The sequence below is a fragment of the Apium graveolens genome, chromosome 10 (genome assembly GCF_009905375.1).
Source record: "Apium graveolens cultivar Ventura chromosome 10, ASM990537v1, whole genome shotgun sequence".
NCBI lineage: Eukaryota > Viridiplantae > Streptophyta > Magnoliopsida > Apiales > Apiaceae > Apium > Apium graveolens.
The window spans coordinates 218,300,514-218,307,679 of NC_133656.1; the positions used below are offsets into that span (position 1 = coordinate 218,300,514).

General features: G+C 30.5%; 1 long non-coding RNA gene across 3 annotated transcripts; it reads left to right on the forward strand.

Annotated features, from left to right (window-relative positions):
* The first annotated feature begins 1,727 nt into the window (after positions 1 to 1,727).
* Positions 1,728 to 6,571, forward strand: LOC141689699 (uncharacterized). Of its 3 annotated transcripts, none has more exons than XR_012562476.1 (4): positions 1,728 to 2,000; positions 3,030 to 3,113; positions 3,842 to 5,602; positions 6,082 to 6,571. It is a non-coding gene; the product is annotated as an uncharacterized LOC141689699 (long non-coding RNA). The 3 variants fall into 3 exon arrangements; XR_012562477.1 differs by having other exon boundaries at positions 3,842 to 4,015; positions 4,323 to 6,571; XR_012562475.1 differs by having other exon boundaries at positions 3,842 to 6,571.
* The last annotated feature ends 595 nt before the right edge of the window (positions 6,572 to 7,166 follow it).

A 7,166-nucleotide genomic window follows, 5' to 3' on the forward strand; every position in this document is an offset into this window, starting at 1 on the left:
GAGTTAATTATCCAAGTCTCAATATTTAATAAACTATTATTAAATTGTAATATATTATCAATAAGTTAATATGTTAACATAACATCAACAAGTTATTTATTTAATATTTGTAATTTTTTTATAAATAAAAAAATAATTAAAATCACGTGGTTGTACATGATTAGAAAGTTAATATATTGTAGTGAGCTAATTACTCAAGTCTTAGAATAATTTTATTATATATGAATATTAGATTATATAGGTTTAGCCATCCAATATAAAGAAAAAATATATATAACTCGGTACTTGATGTTATCAAAATATAATCAAATGAGCCTCTAGATCAATCGATTGAAATCAAATGTTTGAATATAGGTGTCACAGTTTCAATTCTACAAGCCAATAATATTTTTCCATATTTATTCAAATAAGGGCGCAAAATATTAATTTCGAATTATATGTTTTCCCTAAAAAATTTCAACGTATCGAACTTTTTACGACCTGAATTTCGAGTTTAAAATTTAAAGTTCGGTTGAACTCGAGTTCATACTCGAACCCGAACATTTTTAATTGAGTACGAGCCTGACAGTTTTCGGCTCGACTCGGATTGATTATACCATTAGTGGTTACACGAGTATAAAGTTAGTATCTCGATGTGAGTTAATTGTCCGATTTTCGATAATTAATAAATTATTATTATATGGTAAGATATTATCAACAAGTTAATATATTAATATATTATCAACAAGAAGTTATTTATTAAATGTATAAATTAAAAAAAATATAATCCCGTTGTTGTACATGAGTGTAAAGTTATTATAATTTAATCAGCTAATTAACCAAGTCTTAGAATAATTTTATTCTATATAAATATTGAATTATATAGGTTTAGTCACCCAAAATAAAGAAAGAAGTATGTAACTCAATACTCGATTTTATCAAAATTTAAGCTCAATTGGTTGAAGTCATATGTTTATTATAAGTGTAAAGTTAGCATATTGAAATGAGTTATTCAATCAAGTCTCAAATCATTATGTTTTATATAAATATTAAAAAATATATAAAATTTAATATAAGGCAAGACACCTCGTGTAAATAAGTAATGTCTAACTCGATATTTAATGTTATAAAATTTTAACCAAAAGTGTCTCTAACTCAAGTGATTGATGTGTTTAATTTGCAAATAGTTGACATAGGTTCAATTCTTATCAGCAACAATTATTTTTAATATTTATTAAAATACATGGGCAAAACAGTAATTTCGAATAAAATATTTCCCCAAAAACTTGATGCTACAGATTATAAAGATAACAGATTTTATATAAATATTAAAATAAATATAAAATTTAATGTAAGGCAAGACATCTCGTGTAAATAAATAAGTTCTAAGTCAATACTTAATGTTATAAAAGTTTAACCACAAGTGTCTCTAACTCAAGTGGTTGATGTGCTTAATTTGTAAAAAGTTTGCATATGTTCGATTCCTATCAACAACAACTATTTTTGATATTTATTAAAATACATGGCCAAAACAGTAATTTTGAATAAAATATTTTCCCAAAAACTTGTTGTATAAGTTCTAAGTCAGTACTTAATATTATAAAAGTTTAACAACAAGTGTCTCTAGCTCAAGGTGGTTGATTAGCTGTGTTAATTTGTAAATAGTTGGCATAGGTTTGATTCCTATCAACGACAACTATTTTATATATTTATCAAAATACATGGGCAAAATAGTAAATGTCGCAGGGTCTACGCGGCGGCCTTGAAATTTCCTCAAATTTCTTTCTGAATTTATCAAGCCCTCTCTAAATTATTCTCAATTCTCAGTATGGTCTTCTCGCCTTCCCATTTCAAATGATTTGAAATGACAACCACATAAAATACATACACATGACTCGATATGCAATTGCAGCAACACATACATTAGATTAATGGTGTTCGCAATATTCTTCTGTGAGGAAGATGGATGTTGTTTAAAGGGGAAACAATTTTGCCTATTCAGAACGCCCAATCTTGAAAAGGTACTCACAAATGAGTTTCCCTTCATTTTAATCTACTACTTGTACTTTAAATGAGTTTTGTTTTCTTTGTGTTCAGATCTTGGTTAACCATTATAGTTTAGTGCCTCTTGAGAATTGCTTCCCGCAAACATTAGACAACCAACTTTGTTATTGTCTGGTACATAATTTTAATTTCTTTGAAATTTGCGGATATGGTGAGTGTTTTGTAGCATTTACTAACTGTATACTTTCAATTTGTTGTTGTACTTTACTGATACTAATTGTAAATTTTTAATCTTATATTGTGCATTACGACTATTCGTCTATTATCACAGTTTTCCTTTCTTGGAAATGTGTTCTTCCCACCAATGTGATGTATTTTACAATATTTTCCCTCTGTTGTATTGATAAGGACGGTTTCTTATTCTACTGCATTTTGCTTCATAATTATACCTCTTTTTAGGCAGCAAATTTCTTTTTACTTTATAAATTACTTCCAGTAAAAGTTATTGCTTCTTATATTTTATTCATCACCTTTATCTAATGTAAATTTAGTTAGATGCTACATAAGTAAATTTAGCAGCTTAGTGGTTTAATCGCGTTTTTGCTATTGATAAATTATGCATTGATACAGTATTATCGCTAACAGATTATGCAAAGATATATAATTTGATAGCTGGCACTACCTCCCTTTGACCGGGTTGCGTACCTAATTATTTTCTTGATAAATTTCTCTTTTCCGTCTTGGATATTTATTTAAGTCCTACCAAATTTCCTAAGTCACATTCTTCAAACAACAAATACACATTGAATTGATGCATAAGGTTTTGGAACATGACTTTTAGCAGTCAGAGCTGGAACTCAGAGCTGGAACTCAGCTCAACTATCCTGATACACGCAATTAGATAATATACTTGGCACTTTTAACCATTTAAATTTGTATATGCAATAATGTAGCTACACAATAGCTGGAACTCAACTTAATTATCGTGGTACACACAGTTAGATAATGTACTTAGCACTTTTAACCATTTAAAGTTGTATATGCAGTAATGTGGCTACAAAACAATGGGCGGAAAGACTAAAGAAATGACAATACTTCACCTCTTATGGGGAAATTTTTTGTTCAATGAGGTTTGCTTCTAATCATTTTTCTATCTCCTTTTCTAAAACTTACATATATATATATATTCAGTTGGAATACAATGATTCAAGATTGTTCCTTTGTTGTTAAAAATTTAATTATTTTGGTGGTTATTTCTGGTGATGAGTTAGGGACTACGTGGGCTTTATAGTGCTTATAAGCTTTCTTTGTTTTAAGTTGTTGCTTCCCTGGTTACTACCCTTTCCTAGGTTTCCATCAGGTGCTTGTAGTGATGACTACATGTATATTGATGACCACATATGTATACATAAAATGCAGGGTACAAAAAAACAAACAACATAAAAAATTCCTAGTCGAACCTCAGAAAGCTACTCTGGTCACTGTTCATCAAAATCTGTTGAACATTAGTGCAACCTTCTGTGAAGAGTTCATTAATTTTGTTCTAGAAGGTGAGTGATTACAGTTTCCCTATGCACCCAACACTAGCAGGGAAGTGTATAATTGACTTGAGGACACTATTTGCATAGAATAGACTCAAATATGTATTTTCTCCAAATTCGTATGTATACTCCATTAATTGATGTGATTCAAGGAACCAACACTCTTCTGATTTATATGTATTTCAGTGTTTACTTTACTAAATAAAATTAATTATTTACTAATATATCTATATACATATATGCCCATGCCATAACTAACAAAAAAATTCACCGTAGTATATTGAAATTAGAATATTGTGAACTGAATTTTCAAACAGGAAGGACTCCTTTTTATCCATCAAGAAGCCTGACTCTCTCCCCTTTCTCATAATTGCACGCCAATTACTGAAATGTCAAGAGCCAAATTTTTATATTCAGTATTCAGCCTTTTTCTCTCCCAAAGCTGAGACGCTCCAAGATTGGATTATAACAGGCTAACATGGGGCCCGTAGGTAAGATATACTAGTATCCCTCCATAACAACGTTAATTTTTGTGAATGGCATACTGGTCTTATTTTTCTCTCAATCTTCTAAAGTCGATCCATCCGTATGTGCACAAATTTTTTGTGATATAATTTTATATCACAAAGCATTTGAGTGAGCATGGTTCAGACCCTATTTTTTATTTTATGTGTTAGGTAAGTCATGTTTTATTTTTTGCCTATTCTTGAAGTTAATTAAACTATATGTTGCAGGTAAAAGTACTTAACTAGCTTTGCTTTCTTCTTATATTAGAATTTTCTTTGTATTCCGTTGCAGATAGGTTGTATATATTGTACTATGTTTGATTTTTAGCTGCTTCGAATGGTTGCTGATTACCTCCATTCAGTAATTTTGGCTTCATTAAAGGTGCTACAGTAGTACGTTCCTTTCCCCCTTAAAACTACAACTGAGTTACTGTCTCGCATCGCAGAAACATGTACACATCCCCTAGCTGTAGTTGTTTTTTATCTATATTTTTTGGTCTTTAAATCTCTGTTTATCTAAAACTTCTCGGTGTTTTTGACAAGATAATGTTTGTGTGTGTACATGTGTATGTATTAGAATTAATAACTTGAAAATCATATTTAGCCGCTCCATACTTTCTTAATGGTAACAAAAATAACAACTGTTGATGTTCTCATCGTAAAATCTTACTATTCCGTGATTCAGATAATTTGAGGCTAAAAACTTTTCTCTTTCTGACAATTTTTGTTTGTTAGTTGTTATCATTGACAATATTCATACTTTTTAGCTTAGCTTATAATGTTGATCTCGGTATAGGGTGTGATTTTATCTGTTACGATCTTGATCAACATATAATGTTGTCATATGATGAAGTTGTTACAGTCCCGAAACAAGGAATTCAGACCTAGCAAAATATGAACATAAACATATATATTATAATGGTTTAAGAGTTTTTTAGCTTATGTGCTTCATATGGCGTCTCCGTCGTTGCAACTAGATTGCAGCTTTTGCTACTTTTGACAAGAAAAACAATCAGCTTCAATTATTGTATGCATATCATAGGTATTTTTCATATATATTCATTTTCTTAATTAATTGACTCAAGGATGGATGTGTAGGGGAACTTGGGAGGCACATCTACGAAATCCTTGAAAATTATTCTATTCTTTTCTATTATTTCTATAAAAATAATATGAATGTAGTCCTAACAGATTTAGTATCACTAAATTTAAGTGTGATTATATATTTTAGTTAATTAGCATATGTGATTGTAAGATTTAGTAAATATGATCTCCCGAACAATAGTTTTATTGCGGAGATCATGGTAAATGAGTGAAAGAAGTGTTTGACAAAAACTGTTTCTACAGATCCCTTGAGATATGTATATTAGATTGTGAAATTTTTTAATGTATCATATTTATTTATAGAACATTTTGGACTGTATCTGCCCAACCAGTTGTTCACTGGTGGACATGTATATGTCGCACTATCAGGAATCAAGAGACTAAATGATAAGGCCGGGTCGTGATCAACGCTAATAGTGAAGTGAGGGACTAAACTTATAAATATTTAGGGATCCATATACGACAGCGGTATGATATCAGACTTTTCTAAATTTTTTATAGCACACACAACACACATGTCCTGTACGGAAAACAACACTATAGCCTCACCTGTTTTTATGCCTCCAAGAATATAAGTTACATTTCTTTTAGTTTTCTTGCACCTCTGACATTGAAATACTCAAACCAAGACACTAGCATTCCTAAAGTTAGAGTAGTAACCGGTGGATAACACATTCCATAACATATCGGGTTATTGTGCGACGCAAGAGTAATAAAACGTTTAAGCTTGTGGAAATAGTATGGTTGCACTATGCAAGCTTATGTAAAAAGTATGGTTGCACTTTACTTTTATCTAATAAACATTTTGTTCATTTTAAATATTTAATTATACACTTTTAATGACTTAATTCAGTATAAAACCATTTTTTCCTGAAATTATATTTAGCTTTCACAAATTTTACTTTTGGGAATGATTGCAAAATTGCCTCCTACCTTTTTTTGGTCAGGAATTTCCTTCTACCTTCGATTCCTCAATACAACTGTTTCTTTAATACAAAAACCCTCAAGAAATAGTTGATGCACTGCAGTTATTGTTGCCATTTGAAGGAGTGCATTGTAAAAGATACACTCATTTCTTTTTGGCACGCACATGGAGATGGAAATTTGATATGTCGTGTATCCCCTATGGATGTATCTTAGGGTGTTGTTGGATGCTGTCAAATTTATTAAGCTTCAAAAGTTAACTCTTCCCATGATCTGAATTTTGGTAAATACGAGACCCTTGGCCAAGTTGTCGTGTAAATTTGTAACCTTGCGCTCTTGCTCTGGCCATTGAATTTTTATTTTTTGGAGTTCCGGGTAACACCTACAATCACTGGCTATTTATTTTTTTACTAATTTATGCACATGCATGTAACAATTTTTTTTGTAGATTACGTCAAGGTTGTTTAGGGTTATAAACAGATTGTTTTAAAACAACACTATCATCTTCAGCTATTTATCTGTATGACAGTAAAATTATGAATGCAACAAGCCATTCAACTTCAGAACCCTTCCCAATAACCTCTACAGCAAACTCACCGATGTATACGTATGGCAGGAAAAAGATTTGAAATTTTGAATATCCAGTTTCTTCATTATACTATATTGTCATGGGAATATGACTTATAGGCTCTTTTACGGAAATTGGTTATTAGCTTTAGCTTTTTGAACTATTGACTCTTTTAAATTGAGCTACAAGATTTGTTATTGATCTTAAATTTTGGACGTCTGGTTAGCTATTTGTACTCGGCTTCTAAATTGGTATACATGTCTACTCAAATTTTTATAATTTGCAAGATAAAAAAGATGCAAAATATTTAACAAGTTTAATTTTACTATAAATGTCAAAATTTACGATGCTACCTATTATTTTTACAAGTATAAATATTTTAACAAATTTGATATATCGTAGATCTCCGAGTATTTTTTAACAATCGCGCGAACCGCGGTTATTTCACCTAGTTATAAAGATAATAAATTTTAGAAGTGATATAAGCACCTAAAAGAAACTATAAGCACCTAGAACTAGAAGCAACTAATCACACGTATA